Consider the following 17025-nt stretch of genomic DNA (forward strand, 5'->3'; position numbering starts at 1 on the left):
ATGTATGAAGACTATAAAAAGTTGAAAAATGAAATTATTAAGCAAACATGGTGGAAATTGAACAAGTTATTTTAATTCTGAAATTTGGCAATGATGTTGTTATGGGCTAAATTTTGTCCCCCCACATTCATTTGTTGTTCTAACCCCTTAAACCTCCGAATGTGATTGCATTTAGAGATGGAGTCTTTAAAGAATAATTAGATTAATTATTATGAATGATAATTTGGGTGATCCCTAAATCCATATGACTGGTATTCTTTTTTTTTATTTTAATTATTTTATTGTTGGTTGTTCAAAACATTACATAGTTCTTAATATACCATATTTCACAGATTGATTCAAGTGGGTTATGAACTCCCATTTTTACCCCGTATACAGATTGCTGTGTCACATCAGTTACATTTCCATTGATTTACAAATTGCCTTTCTAGTGACTGATGTATTCTGCTGTCTATCCCATTCTCAACTGTCCCCCCTCCCCTCCCCTCCCCTCCCCTCCCCTTCTCTCTCTTCATCCCCTCTACTATAAATCGTTTCTTCCACTTATATATTTTTCTCCTACTCCTCCTTTCCTCTTATATGTAATTGTGTATAACCCTGAGGCTCACCTTCCAATTCCATGCAATTTCCCTTAACTCTCACTTTCCCTCCCGCCTATCATCCCTGTTTAATGTTATACTTCTTCTCCAGCTCTTTGTCTCTACCCTGTCCTTGGTTACTCCCCTTATATCAAAGAAGACATTTGACATTTGTTTTTTAAGGATTGGCTAGCTTCACTTAGCATAATCTGCTCTAATGCCATCCATTTCCCTCCAAATTCTATGATTTTGTCATTTCTTATTGCAGAGTAATACTCCATTGTGTATAAATGCCACATTTTTTTAATCCATTCATCTATTGAAGGGCTTCTAGGTTGGTTCCACAATCTTGCTATCGTGAATTGTGCTGCTATGAACATCGATATAGCAGTGTCCCTGTAGCATGCTCTTGTTAGGTCTTTAGGGAATAGACCGAGAAGGGGAATAGCTGGGTCAAATGGTGGTTCCATTCCCAGCTTTCCAAGAAATCTCCATACTGCTTTCCAAATTGGCTGCACCATTTTGCAGCCCCACCAACAATGAACAAGTGTACCCATTTACCCGCATCCTCGCCAGCACTTGTTGTTGTTGGACTTCTTAATGGCTGCCAATCTTACTGGAGTGAGATGGTATCTTAGGGTGGTTTTGATTTGCATTTCTCTGACTGCTAGCGATGTTGAGCATTTTTTCATGTATTTGTTGATTGATTGTATGTCCTCCTCTGAGAAGTGTCTGTTCAGGTCCTTGGCCCATTTGTTGATTGGGTTATTTGTTATCTTATTATCTAATTTTTTGAGTTCTTTGTATACTCTGGATATTAGGGCTCTATCTGAAGTGTGTGGGGTAAAGATTTGTTCCCAGGATGTAGGCTCCCTGTTTATCTCTCTTATTGTTTCTTTTGTTGAGAGAAAACTTTTTAGTTTGAGTAAGTCCCATTTGTTGATTCTGGTTGTTAACTCTTGCGCTATGGGTGTCCTATTGAGGAATTTGGGGCCTGACCCCACAGTATGTAGATCATAGCCGACTTTTTCTTCTATCAGACGCTGTGTCTCTGATTTAATATCGAGCTCCTTGATCCATTTTGAGTTAACTTTTGTGCATGGCGAAAGAAAGGGATTCAGTTTCATTTTGATGCAAATGGATTTCCAGTTTTCCCAGCACCATTTGTTGAAGATGCTATCCTTCCTCCATTGCATGCTTTTAGCCCCTTTATCAAATATAAGATAGTTGTAGTTTTGCGGATTGGTTACTGTGTCTTCTATTCTGTACCATTGGTCATCTCGCCTGTTTTGGTACCAGTACCATGCTGTTTTTGTTACTATTGCTCTGTAGTATAGTTTGAAGTCTGGTATCGCTATACCGCCTGATTCACACTTCCTGCTTAGCATTGTTTTTGCTATTCTGGGTCTTTTATTATTCCATATGAATTTCCTGATTGTTTTATCTATTTCTACAAGAAATGCTGTTGGGATTTTGATTGGGATAGCATTGAACTTACAGAGAACTTTTGGTAATATCGCCATTTTGATGATGTTAGTTCTGCCTATCCATGAGCAGGGTATATTTTTCCATCTTCTGAGGTCTTCTTCTATGTCTCTTTTTAGGGTTCTGTAGTTTTCATTGTATAGATCTTTCACCTCTTTTGTTAGGTTGATTCCCAGGTATTTTATTTTTTTGGGGGATATTGTGAATGGAGTAGTTGTCCTCATTTCCGTTTCAGAGGATTTGTCACTGATATACAGGAATGCATTTGATTTATGTGTGTTGATTTTATATCCCGCCACTTTGCTGAATTCATTTATTAACTCTAATAGTTTCTTTGTAGACCCTTTTGGGTCTGTTAGGTATAGAATCATATCGTCTGCAAATAGTGATAATTTAAGTTCTTCTTTTCCTATTTTTATGCCTTTAATTTCTTTCGTCTGTCTAATTGCTCTGGCCAGTGTTTCGAGGACTATGTTGAACAGAAGTGGTGAGAGAGGGCATCCCTGTCTTGTACCAGATCTTAGAGGGAATGCCTTCAATTTTTCTCCATTCAGAATGATGCTGGCCTGTGGCTTATCATAGATTGCTTTAACAATGTTGAGGAATGATCCTGTTATCCCTAATTTTTCTAGAGTTTTGAACATAAAGGGATGCTGTACTTTGTCAAATGCCTTTTCTGCATCTATCGAGATGATCATATGGTTCTTATTTTTAAGTCTGTTGATGTGGTGAATAACATTTATTGATTTCCGTATATTGAACCAGCCTTGCATCCCAGGGATGAATCCTACTTGATCATGGTGTATAATTTTTTTGATACGATTTTGAATCCGATTCGCCAGGATTTTATTGAGGATTTTTGCATCTAGGTTCATTAGAGATATTGGTCTGTCGTTTTCTTTCTTTGAAGTGTCTCTGTCTGGTTTAGGTATCAGGGTGATGTTGGCCTCGTAGAATGAATTTGGAAGTTCTCCCTCTTTTTCTATTTCCTGAAATAGCTTGAAAAGTATTGGTGTTAGTTCCTCTTTAAAGGTTTTGTAAAACTCTGCTGTATACCCGTCCGGTCCTGGGCTTTTCTTAGTTGGTAGTCTTTTGATGGTTTCTTCTATTTCCTCTATTGTTATTGGTATGTTTAGGCTGTCTATATCTTCCTGACTCAATCTGGGCAGATCATATGACTTAAGAAATTTATCGATGCCTTCACTATCTTCTATTTTATTGGAGTATAAGGATTCAAAGTAATTTCTGATTATCTTCTGTATTTCTGAAGTGTCTGTTGTGATATTGCCTTTTTCATCCCGTATGCTAGTAATTTGGGTTCTCTCTCTTCTTCTCTTCGTTAGCATGGCTAAGGGTCTGTCAATTTTGTTTATTTTTTCAAAGAACCAACTTTTGGTTTTGTCAATTTTTTCAATTGTTTCTTTTGTTTCGATTTCATTAATTTCAGCTCTGATTTTAATTATTTCTTGCCTTCTACTTCTTTTGCTGTTATTTTGCTCTTCTTTTTCTAGGATTTTGAGATGATATATGAGATCGTTTATTTGTTGGTTTTTTCTTTTTTTAAGGAATGTGCTCCAAGCAATGAATTTTCCTCTTAAAACTGCTTTCAATGTGTCCCATAGATTCCGATATGTTGTGTCTGTGTTTTCATTTAACTCTAAGAAGTTTTTAATTTCCTCCTTGATGTCTTCTAAAACCCATTGATCATTCAGTAACCTATTGTTCATTCTCCAAGTGATGCCTGATTTTTCCTTCCTTCTTTTGTCGTTGATTTTCAGTTTCATTCCATTATGATCAGATAGGATGCATGGTATTATTTCTACTCCTTTATATTGTCTAAGAGTTGTCCTGTGACATAATATATGATCTATTTTTGTGAAGGATCCATGTGCTGCTGAGAAAAAAGTGTAACTACTTGATGTTGGGTGGTATATTCTATATATGTCAATTAAGTCTAGGTTGTTAATTGTGTTGTTGAGTTCTATAATTTCCTTATTTAACTTTTGTTTGGAAGATCTGTCCAGTGGTGAGAGAGGTGTGTTGAAGTCTCCCATGATTATTGTATGGTGGTCTATTAGACTCTTGTACTTGAGAAGAGTTTGCTTGATGAACATAGCTGCACCATTGTTTGGGGCATATATATTTATGATTGTTATGTCTTGTTGGTGTATGGTTCCCTTGAGCAGTATGCAGTGTCCCTCTTTATCCTTTTTGATTAACTTTGGCTTGAAATCTATTTTGTTTGATATGAGTATGGACACTCCTGCTTGTTTCCGCAGTCCATATGAGTGGAATGATTTTTCCCAGCCTTTCACCTTCAGTCTATGTATATCTTTTCCTATCAAATGCGTCTTCTGTAGGCAACATATTGTTGGATCTTGTTTTGTGATCCATTCGACTAGCCTGTGTCTCTTAATTGGTGAGTTTAAGCCATTAACATTTAGGGTTATTATTGAGATTTTGTTTGTTCCTCCAGTCATATTTGTTTATTTATGTTACTAAACCTGATTAGTTTTCCTCTTTGATTACTTTCCCCCCTTTACTGTCCTACCTCCCACTGATGGTTTTCAATGTTATTTTCAGTTTCCTCTTCCTGTAATGTTTTGCCAAGGATTTTTTGAAGAGATGGTTTTCTAGCTGTGAATTCTTTTAACTTTTGTTTATCGTGAAAGGTTTTAATTTCATCTTCTATCCTGAAGCTTAATTTCGCTGGATACACGATTCTTGGTTGGAGCCCATTTTCTTTCAGTGTTTGAAAAATGTTATTCCAGGATCTTCTAGCTTTCAGAGTCTGTGTTGAGAGATCAGCTGTTATCCTGATTGGTTTGCCCCTAAATGTAATCTGCTTTCTTTCTCTTGTAGCTTTTAAAATTCTCTCCTTATTCTGTATGTTGGGCATCTTCATTATAATGTGTCTAGGTGTGGATCTCTTATGATTTTGCACTTTTGGCGTCCTGTAGGCTTCTAGGATATGGGATTCTGTTTCATTCTTCAAGTCTGGGAAGTTTTCTCATATTATTTCATTGAATAGATTGTTCATTCCTCTGGTTTGGAGCTCTGTGCCCTCCTGTATCCCAATGACTCTTAAGTTTGGTCTTTTAATGTTATCCCATAATTCTTGAATGTTCTGTTCATGGTTTCTTAGCAGTCTTGCTGAGCTGTCTATGTTCTTCTCAAGTTGAAATACTTTGTCTTCATTGTCTGATGTTCTATCTTCTAAGTGATCTATTCTGCTGGTAGTATTGTCAATTGAGGTTTTAAGTTGGTTTATTGCTTCCTGCATTTCTAGGATTTCTATTTGTTTGTTTTTTATTACTTCTAACTCCCTGTGAAATTGATCTTTTACTTCCTGGATTTGTTTCTGTAGTCCTTGTCAATGTGATCTTTCATTGTCTGATTTTGCTGTCTCATGTCTTCCTTGAGAGTCCAGATCATCTGAAGCATGTATATCCTGAACTCTTTATCTGACATTCCATCTGTTGCAGCTATTACCTCTTCTAGAGTTGAGTTGACCTGCATTGCTTGTGGTCCTTTCTTTCCTTGTCTTTTCATGTTGCTTGCGTTTCTTTCTGCTTCGTGAAACTGTTGTGTTTTTGAAATTTTCCCCCCTGTTTATTTATGTTGCTCTTGTATATTTGGGATATCTCTCTTGTAGGGCGGGTAGTGGCTGTGATCCTCCTCTAATCAGGGTGATCTATCCACTACGCTGGTTGGTCGTAGGTCTGCCCGCCCTGCGGGCACGGGTGGCTGCTCTACTCTGCCCCCACTCCAATTGCAGTGACGTTCCTACCACGTCCTCGGATCGTTGGTTCTGATCCGGATGTGGGCAGCAGCTCTTCTCCACCCCTACTCCAATTGATGTGATGTGTCTACCACGCTGGTTGGCCTCCAAGCCTGTTCCGCTGGTGGGTCTCAGATCTGCCCACCCTGCAGGCCTGGGTGGCAGTTCTGCTCAACCCCCACTCCCAGTGGGGGTACCTAACTGCCTCTCCAACGGGTCTCTGGGCTCCTTCCGGACGCTGGCGGCGGCTCTGTTCAACCCCCACTCCAACCAGTGTGACGTGACTGCCTCGATCCTACTCGTCCACCACACTGGCCGGCTGCCGAGCCTGTCCTGCCAGTGGGACGCAGGACTGCCTACCTTGCAGGGTCAGACGGCAGCTCTTCACAGCCTCCACTCCAAGTGGGTTGACTTGGCTACCCTGCCGTCGGGTCGCAGCCGCCATCATGGAGAGCTGATGCAATCATCCCTGTTTTCTACTGATCTCAGCTCATTCAACTACAGAACAGGTGATTCCAGGCTGGTATTTGCCTGCGTCGCGCAGACAGATCGCTCAGGCTCGGAATTGGAAACTCTGAGGAGAATACTTTTCAGGCCTCACCCCTGGCAAGGCGGGCGCCGGGCTTTGAGCGGCCAGATTCTAGTTCCCCGGGTTGCTTTGGCCCAGGGCGGGAGATCCTTTGGGGACTCCGGGCGGAGGCCAGTTACAAGTGGAACAGTTTTGGCCCGGGGCTAGGGGACCCGCGGCGACTGCGTCTTTTGACCCTGCCCCTGTCTGACTTCATTTAAACCATCCCTATCTTCTAGCAAGATGAAATCTAAAAACTCCAGTCAGAATGGATCTTACTTTTATTTAAAAGAAAGAAAGAAAACTGTTAAAGGAACATTATTACAGAGTAAAAGCAACTTTAATTGGGACTGGATTTCCTTTACAAATATGAAATACAAGGGACATGTACAGGAAGTTTTACAAAGAGCAAGGAGGGGAGAGAACTGCAGAATTTGCTGGAAGTGTTCAGCCTTTGAAGTGATAAAGGAAGAGGCAGCAGCACAGGGCAATCTGAAATGATGCCTCAGTTTTAGATAAGGGAAAAATGACCCAGGGCAAAATGGACATGATTTGAATGCTGACCCCAAATCACAGTGAGTAACCGAAATGCTTTCTTTGTATACATTTTTTTTTCTCTTAATCTTATATTTTCTCTTTCATACCGTCTCTGGTTCCTCTGCACTTTTATTTGAGAACTCGGCAGTTGACCTTCATGACTTCATTTTCCAATTCACATGCAACTATTACAAATTGAAAGACTAGTATCTGAACTCTAGCTCACAGAGAAATTTTTTTTTTACTTTAGTAATTCAAATAGAATCTGCTTTTACTAGTGAAATATAGCCACTGAAAGAGAAGTTTTCATCTCTAGAAACAAGTCAGGTGAACCCACAAAGTGACTTTTAGAAAAACAGGGTAAGCAAAAATATCTTGTTGCTTTTAAATAGTGCACTTTCACAAACTAAATACTACTGCCCAGAGATTAAGTGGCTCATTAGTGATTTGCAATTCACTTAATAAAATCTGTGCAGTCCATAAAAATCAGAAAATCAAGAAATCAGGGCTGGGGATGTGGCTCAAGCGGTAGCGCGCTCGCCTAACGTGCGTGCGGCCCGGGTTCGATCCTCAGCACCACATACAAACGAAGATGTTGTGTCCGCCGAGAACTAAGAAAAAATAAATATTAAAAAAAATTCTCTCTCTCTCTCTCTCTGTCCCCCTCTCTCTCTCACTCTCTCTTTAAAAAAAAAAAAAGAAATCATTGAAGGCATGAAAATGAAAGTGCAATGCACGATATTATCTTAGGTATCAAGATGGATAAATCTTTTTTATTGGTATATTATGATTATATATAATAGTGGGATTCTTTGTGATATATTTGTACATACAAATAACGTAAATTGATAAATTTCATTCTTTAGTACTTCCATTTTCTTCTCCCTCCTCATCCCCATTCTCTGCTCTAGTGGTCTCCCTTCTATTTTCATAAATCCCACCCCCTGTTTTAACATCTTTTTTTTCTCTCTAGCTTCCACATTTGAGAGAGAACACATAAGCCATGACTTTCTGAGTCTGGCTTATTTCACTCAACATGCTGATCTCTAGTTCCATTCATTTTCCTGCTAATGACATAATTTCATTCTTTTTTATGGCTGAATAAAACTCCTTTGTGTATTTGTACCACATTTTCTTCATCCATTCATCTCCTGATATATGCCTAGGCTAGTTCCTTTACTTATGTATCATGAATTAGTCTGTAATAAAGATGGTTTTGCATGTATTTCTATAGTGTGCTCACTTTAATTCTTCTGGGAAAATTCTAAGGAATGATGTAGCCGGGTTATATGGTGGTCCCATTCTCATTCTTTTGAGGAACCTCCATGCTGGTTTCCATAGTAGTTGTACTAATTTTCAAGAATAAATCTTAAAAGGATAAAGCTGACTGGGAACAGTAAATTGTAAAATGATACATATGATAAAATATGTTTTTGAAACTATTTAAAATAAATATTTAAAATATTTTACATACATTTGTGGTAAAAGTGTAGTATGCATGAAAAAAAATAATACAATGTTAAGTTAGGGATTACTTCAAGGAAGAAAGGATTGAAGGTAAAAATGACTTTAATTTTTTTTTCAGGAATATGAACATTTTATTGAGAATAAAAAATATTCCATAATTGTTAAGCTCAGAGATAGTGATTAGCTCTACCAATAAACTTTATAGTCTTAGATAATTTGTGAATTTTAATAAGTAATTCATTATGGTACTAAAAATTACCAGCAAAACTTGTAAAATCAAGCCTAAAACATCTATAAAAGGCCAAAGTATGATAGAATGTTTTGTGAACAATACATTATAATATCTGCTTATTCATAATATAATGAAACTGAATTCTTCTCCACAACCTTATTTTATATTGTAAACTCTTGGCACTATTTACCAATGTGGCTGTCATCATTATCACCCTTGTCCCCATTCTAAAGTCCTGAGGAAGCTACGAGGATCTGTCACACAAACTGCACTTACCACCAAATAGAATAAGAATTTAACCTCTGAATAAATAACTTACCCCATTGCAATAAAACAATATGCTATGCTCATTATCCTGAATGTCTAGGGAAAAGTTATTTTCAGTCAAGCACTAGATACTTTCACTTTCTAAGGTAGGACTCTCTTCTGACTCTACTTTTAGAAATAAATTGGATTCAAATGCAAATAGTCTTTTGGAAAAAAACCCACAACATTTTAAAAACCAGCTTGGGAAAATAAACATTAGAAAAGACACTGTTTTAACATTTTGCATACATTTTGAATATAATTTAAGTTTCTAAATACTGAAAATTATTTGCTGTTACTTAAGCTTTGTGTAAAATATGTCCCCACCAAAGAAGATTCATCCTTCTTTCTTAAAAGAGAGAAGCAAATATGGTAACATATTGTCAAAAACTAATTCCAGGTGGTAAGTTCATGAGTGTCTTTTTCATTATTTCTGAATGTTCAGAATATTTAAAAATTAGAACTAGGATTTTTCTGTAATATGTGATTGTTATGGTACAGTTTTCAATATATATCCATTAATATGCTTGTCTCTTTCTAAAAATTAAAATGCAATTCAATGAGTATGGGTAGGAACCTAAAAACAAATAAGTAGTGATATTATAGAACAAATTTTCTATGTGGGTTCATTTTAGTTCTCAGTCATAGCTCCTTATAAATACTTTTCTCAAAAACCTAATGTACTCCAGGAAACCATTTCATATGTTTATAACATAATTCCTTTATCACATAAATCTTATATAAAAATATATAATATAGTATTGCAGTAAAATATTTATAATTATATATACATAAATATATTTAACATTTTAAATGATTTAATGTTACATTTGCTCACTTATACCTTATGGACAGAGGAGATTGACGCAATAGATGAGTTGGTAAGAAATAATAAGCAAAATATATTACTTATTTGGATGAATCAAATGAATTGTTCTCTAAAATTAAAACTGACCTTACATAAAACTCAGTAATTAAAATATAGTGCTCATCCATATTTTATTAAATACTCTTTATGCTTAGAATGGTATCTTTATTCATGACTATGTATGAATCCATAATATGCCAGTTTCTGATTGGATAAAAGATATAATACAGAACTCAATTAAACAGGGATAACAATGTAATTATAAAAATGAACTTCAGGGAATATCTTTACTGTAAGCAAAATGTAGAAGAGAAGAAAAGTTGCTCTTGATACTGAGGTTTATGGAGTGCATCCTGATAATGTTTAGAGGGTCAAATGGCTGATTTAGTTAGATTATATAGAGCCTCATTAAAATGGCCAAAACCTGAATTTGGTTTTGCAGTTTCTTGTTTTAGAAGTGATATACATCTAGCCAATATTGAAGAATTAATCACAAAAGAAAAGTTCAGAGGTCTTCATGGGACTGTTTTCCCAACACCTCGGCCTTCCTTACTCTTGGCGACACCTTCATCCAAGTTGTGCTCTTCAATTCTGACTTGTTCCCTGACCACAGGTGTTTGGTCCAGGAATAGGTACCTGAGATACGATGGCTTCCTGCAGAAGATAGATGTGTATTTGTCCAGAGACAGAGTTGTAATTTGTATTTCATCAAATGTACAATGCCATTGTTTGTAATCTGCACCACTATTTTATTTACCACCAAGAAATAAATGCTGCTAATGAAACATGCATTTAGTCTTATTTTACAAAGGTTTTAAAAATCATTTATTACTCTTCTGCATATACAAAGAAGAATATGTAAGTGAAATAAATTAGTTAAAGTATTCCTAATAATTGTTTCCACTCTGGAATTAAACTGTTTTGAATTGCTCTTTGATGGAGTTGTTGATATCTGCTATGCTTTCCATATATCATCATTCTACATCATTAAAAGCAATGGAAATATAACACTTTTTGAGAGTTTTCTGTGAGTATCTTAAGCATCTGCTTTTAGTCTGCTGTGGACTCTTGGTCTTCATGCTTTAGAACATAGGAACTGTCAACAATAACTATATTACAAGTACTGTTTGACCATCATATACATGAATAAGCCAGTTACTACACAATGACTGTCCATAATTATAAAGAACATGCTGTTTTGGGAAATGTTAAAAAGTGAAAATATTTTATATGCAAGTCAAGAGCTGTTGGTAGCCATTTTCCCACTCTATAAATAAAGCAGGTCTACTGTAGTAAAGAAGAATGAAGCTATGGTAGAAACAGAGCTGATAGAAACAGAGGAGTCCTCATGATATGTAAGCCCCTGGTTCCAAGAGTTCTTGGGGTCCAACTTAACCTCTGGTATTTTCTTGACTTGGTTGTTCTGTTAAATGCCCTAGGAACCCTGTAATAAAGTCCCTTCATGACTTTGGATTATTTGCAGTGGGCACTAGTAACTCCTTCTCAAAACAATTTCCATGAATACACCTTTTATAGTGTTGTTGCATTTGTAGCAAAACATCTAGTCTTTTTAATCTACTTATCTATTGCAGATGGAAGAGAGAAGTGAATTCACTTAAAGGCTAATCCTAGGCAAATAAAGCTGTAGGCAATAGGAAAGATTTCCTTGTTAGGAAAGGTGCCTGTTGCTGCTATGACAGTAAGACTACTGATTAGGTTTTCTGGGCCCAGGGTTACCAAACTTTTCAAACTTACTTGCTGGGCTATACTAATTTTTGTATTAGAATAAGCAAAAGATTTGGAATTCTACCTTTGCTACTCTGTTGACCTGGAAATAAGGTGACAAATTTAGTATAAACTCTTTCCCACAGGATTGACTCATAGGAGCAGATGGCTTTGAGAAAGAATTGTTTGTCATCCAACCAATAGATTCACCATTTGGCTAAATCGGTAAAGGACTGTTGAACAAAGAGATATATTCTGTTAACAAAGCATTTCTTGTGGCCTTTTTCTGTCTTACATATATTCTAAGTTGATGAACAGATGTCTGATCTTTCTTGTAACTTTATGGTCTTTGTTAGAAATATAACTACACATTTCTTCATGGAAAAATTCACTGAATTTGTTTCATTGGGAATAAGAGAGGTCTTTGCATTTCACTTTAAGAAGTTGAGGGAAGCAATATAAGTGTGGCTCTCCAGGACAGTGACTTGATTTGGATTCTCAGGTTTTTGTTTGTGCATTACTAACAGTGTTACGGTGTTGATCTTGTTTCCAAATGGACTATACAGGTCACAAGATACATAGTGATATACCAAAGTGAAATGTGTTTAATCTATGAAGAATTTTCTTTTTGAGCCTTTGTCTCAAAATTTCATCCTCTTTAGACTTTAAATGAGGAACAAAGTCATAATACCTTAATGGGCTACTTCCTGGATTAACAAACTTGTTGCTAAACTATTTTTGCATACTTGGGCTAAAAATATTTAATAATTAATTACAAGGTGCTATTAGTACTTGGCTTGTGAGTTTATTCACCTACGTATGTATGTACTGATTAGTTCGCAGAAAAATATGTCAATTCATGCTTCTCTTTGTTCAGAAAAGAAGGTTTTCTTATTGCTGATGTAATTAATTTTCAGTAAGGAATACCAACCTAAATTCAGATGAGGTGTCTGGGAAGGAAATGCTTTGTATCTATCTGTAGTACCTAACGTATCTGCTAAACATGTGACCATTGCCACTAGGATTTTAGAAATAAAATGCCCAACTGAAAGCAGCAGTAGAGATCAAATATTTATAATTTCTTTCTTTTTTCATCGATTTTCTCCAACTGAAACTTTTGCTTATCACAATCGTCATCAAAAGATACATCAAATTACCTAATATATAATAGATAATAGAGTTCAAAACATATTAATGTATTCCTAGGGGTGTGGAAAGAATAGAGTAAATAGGAGTAGTTTCTTACTTTTATGTCTCCTTTGAATTTTCTTTCAAATGGCTCTCACTTTGAAATTCCTTTTGATAAGACTCAATATAATGATAGAGATGTAATTAGGCTGGTGGGTCAGACAGACTTGGGACTATTAGGCAAAACACTTTACCTCCTTGCCTGTTTCTTGGTGTGAAATGTGGATGAAAACACATGGCTTGCAGTGGTTTTAAGAAGACAGAATGATTATGTTTTTGAGGCATGTAATGCAGTGATAAGTGCATAGAAAGTGTAAGTAAAAGTAGTCTGATGATTGCAATGGAAATAATAGTCACTGGGTGGATAGAAGAGAGCATTCTTTTGTTGTTTTCTTGAGAAAATGAAACCAGCTTAAAGTACTTCCACATTTCCTTATTTGCAAAAAGAAATCTAACCACTTGGCCTTAAGTTTTCCTCATCAATCTGATGTGGGGTTGTTATTTTATTGTGTCATCAGACCTTCTGTGGGATTCAGTTCACAGATTACTGAAATCAGTGTGTAGAAAAGGACCTTGATCAGATGAATGCGGTATGGATTTGTCTGAATTATAGAAAATAGAATTTGAAGGATATGAGAAAGATGACTGAAGGAGAGGGCATACATATAAAAATGTATATATATTTTTTCCCCTGTCCAGGTCTTGCCTACCTTTCCAGACCCAAGGGAGAAAGAAATCTCCCACTTTGCTGACTTTCCCTTGCTTAGCTAAATGGATGCTCACATCTCAACTACAATCAGGAACAAAAGGCATGTGGAGAGAACTCTAGTTTTCAGTTGCATCATCAGGGATTCCAATGGCACAAATGCCAACAGGAACAGTTTTAGTGATGGCAGGGTCACTGGCAGGGAGCAAGCTGCACAGAGCGGGAGGCAGTGGCTGACTCTGCCATGGCTTTTGTTAGTCATTTGGCTGTATCTGATTCCTGCTCAATTGTTGGGCTGTTTCTTTAATCTCCTCATTGATTTTGAGAGATTCTTGATTTCCTTCAATAAATCTTTCTTTTTTTAAGCCAAGTAAGATAGAGTCAAATTCTTTTATTTTCATGTAATATATTTGTAAATAAATTCAGCATAATTCATATATTTAAATAAGTGGCATGCTTATGATAATCTGTCAAGGAAGTATTTCTTTTGGATTATCTTTTCCAGTTTCATAAAGATATATGCTCTATTACTTTGTGATCAGAATTAGCACTGAAATATTTTGGCTTCTTAAAAAAACTCAATCTAAATTCAGTTTTAAAAAGTTAACTCAGGATGTTGAATAGAGAATGCCACTGGTTCAAAGAGAGATTGCATAGAAGGCATTTTAAAACTGTTTTGGTTCTGGTTATACTGTCAAACTAAGTGTAAAACAGAAGTTCAAGGAACTACTTTTGAAAGTGACATTGGATATCTTAACCTCCCTCCTCCACGTTTCCTGTATCTTGTCATATGGTGCCCTGCACTATCTTGGGGATTTGCCAGCAAGAAAGACATCAACAGATAGAACCCCTCAACTTGGACCAGTATGTAAGAAAAAAAATGAATTTCTTTGTAATGTGTTAGTAGCAAGAAAAAGCATATTAATTCCTTGGTCCATATTAAACAGTCAGTGTTATGGTTTTCTTTTCATCACCACCATGTGGTCACGTTGAGTTATAACAATAATAAAATCTGTAGCTCTGAGGAACAAAGAGTTTATTTGGAAAAGTATGAACTGTCATTACACGTGAAAATATATTTCTGATTTTGATAAATTTATAGAGATATATACATTTCTTCTCTTACTCAGCTCTCATCATTGCAAATATTTTTTTAGATTGTTGAGGCTATTGTTATATGGGGATTCTGGAACTTGTACAAATGGAGCCAATGCTTATTTCATCCTATGCATACTATGTTCTATATTGAATCTTATTAGGCTGAATTGACTCCAGCTCTTCCTCTCTTTCTTTCTTTTTCTTTTTTCTTTTGTACCGGTGATTGAACTCAGGGACACTCGACCACCGAGTCACATCCCCAGCCCTATTTTGTATTTTATTTAGAGACAGGGTCTCACTGAGTTGCTTAGTGCCTCGCCATTGCTGAGGCTGTCTTTGAACTCTGGATCCTCCTATCTCAGCCTCCCCAGCCCCTGGCATTACAGGTGTGCTCCACTGCACCTGGCTCTTTACCTCTTTCTGTATCTGTAATCTTTTCCACGGAACTTTACTGTTTTCCTTGATAACCTGGAGGTGGGCAGAGTGCATTTCTTACTCTTTGCTTTGGCCTATGGGATGTTGGCAGATCACAGGCTTCTTTACTTGCCTGAGCTTGTGCTTCCGCCAGACCAGGACACACCTTGGTAGCCTGAGAGCACAAGACAGAATGCATTCAAATTTTGAGGTTGTTACAGCATCATGTAGGAATAGTTTATAGTTACCAAAGGGTTTGAGTGCTTTCAGGAAAAGGTTAAATTAAAAAAAAACTAACAAATATTTAGAAAGTAATCACTAAAGAATCAGTCTTAAAATCTATGAATTGTATGTCTAAGTAAAGTTCATCTTACACATCTGATAAGCCAGATGCTTACAATACTGCAGATATGGATAGACCATTGATTCCTATTGTTCTGTGTATTTCAGTGATAAAAGAAACATGTGGAAATAATTAGAATATGGGTGATAGATTTGCATGAGACAGAATAATATAAGAGATTATTTACTTGAGTATTCACACTATTCTAAAATTATACTAAATATCTAAAAGGTACAGAGACAAGTGTATCCCCAAAGTTATTACTGCATAATTACTTATAAAACAAAATGGAGAGTTAACTTTTTTCCTCAATTTATCTTTTAAGACAAAATAAAAATTACAACTTTTGAATTTTATTTATTATTTTGTTGCTATTTGAGGCCATCAAATGATAGTCAAGTTATTTTAATCTACCTTAATGTTTTCTAAGACAAAGAGTCTATGAGATTCTTTAAATAAGGAAATAGCTCTTAAATAACTGAGGCATATGAAAAACATTCTGATTTTGTCCATACTTTTCTCTTTTACCATTAGTTAAAAACAGTTTTAAATATATTTGCCAAACTAAATGTAGTTTTAATTCTGTAACTATTCTTAATTCTTTTGGTCACTTTAGTTTGTAAGTAAGTTAGTCATTCTTTGCCAATTATATCTTGATTAAAAAGCAGAATTATGAAAGATGCTAAATTGTAGCTCAGGAAAGTTAGACATTTGGTTTTGTTCACTGATATGTGGGTTCACATACCTGGAACCCTAATAGGAACTTTATTGGTACTAAAGGGAACTTTTGTTGAATAAATAGAATGGGTCATTCTTTTTTTTTTAAATTTTTTGGGTACTGAGGATTGAACTCAGGGGCACTCGACCACTAAGATACAACTCAGCTCTATTTTGTATTTTATTTAGAGACAGGGTCTCACTGAGTTGCTTAGTGCCTTGCTTTTGCTGAGGCTGGCTTTGATCTCGTGATCCTCTTACCTCAGCCTCTGGAGCGAGTGGGATTACAGGCATGTGCCACCATGCCTGCAGCATGGGTCATTCTTGAATCACCTAGAGACAGTTTCTGAACTCATTCTTTGGAGGTTGCTACTTGGGGATGCTCAGCACTACCCAATATTTAAAAGAACTAGCACTGTGACTCATAAGACAATGAAAAGTGAGAAAGCCTATTTCTTACCAGCAACCTCCCTGGTTGCTGCACACATGGCAACATACGAGGGGTCACTGTCACAAGTATTTTTCTGTACTTTGAACCTCTAAAACTCAACAGGCAGTTCCCTCTTGGTGAACAGAGATACTATTTTGAATGTTGGAGACCCTCCTTCCATCACAAAAATCTGTTCATTTTCTTTCCTATTGTCATAACCAAAATCAGAGATTATTTGCTATTGGAAGTCTTAACATTTATCCAGTGTCAACCATTTCAGAAGGAAAGTGAGTCCCTCTGTGGGAGGAAAGCAATGGTTGTCATCTGCGTACAATGTCCATTTTCTCCTATCTGGTCTGTGTTTTGAGTACTTTCATGTTTTTGCATTTTAAATCTGCCGACCTAAATTTTCCACAGACAACGAAGCCCAGTTTGAATCTTCTTGACACTCTAAAGCACTCCCTGGCTATTTTGACTTTTATTAATAATAATAGCAACAATAATAGAAGTAAAGCTGATTATCTATTGTACACTGGACACAGTTCTAAATATTTTAAATAGATGATATCACATTGTCCTCAT

This window comes from Spermophilus citellus, assembly GCF_964194105.1.
Source record: "Spermophilus citellus genome assembly, chromosome: 12".
Taxonomy (NCBI): Eukaryota; Metazoa; Chordata; class Mammalia; order Rodentia; family Sciuridae; genus Spermophilus; species Spermophilus citellus.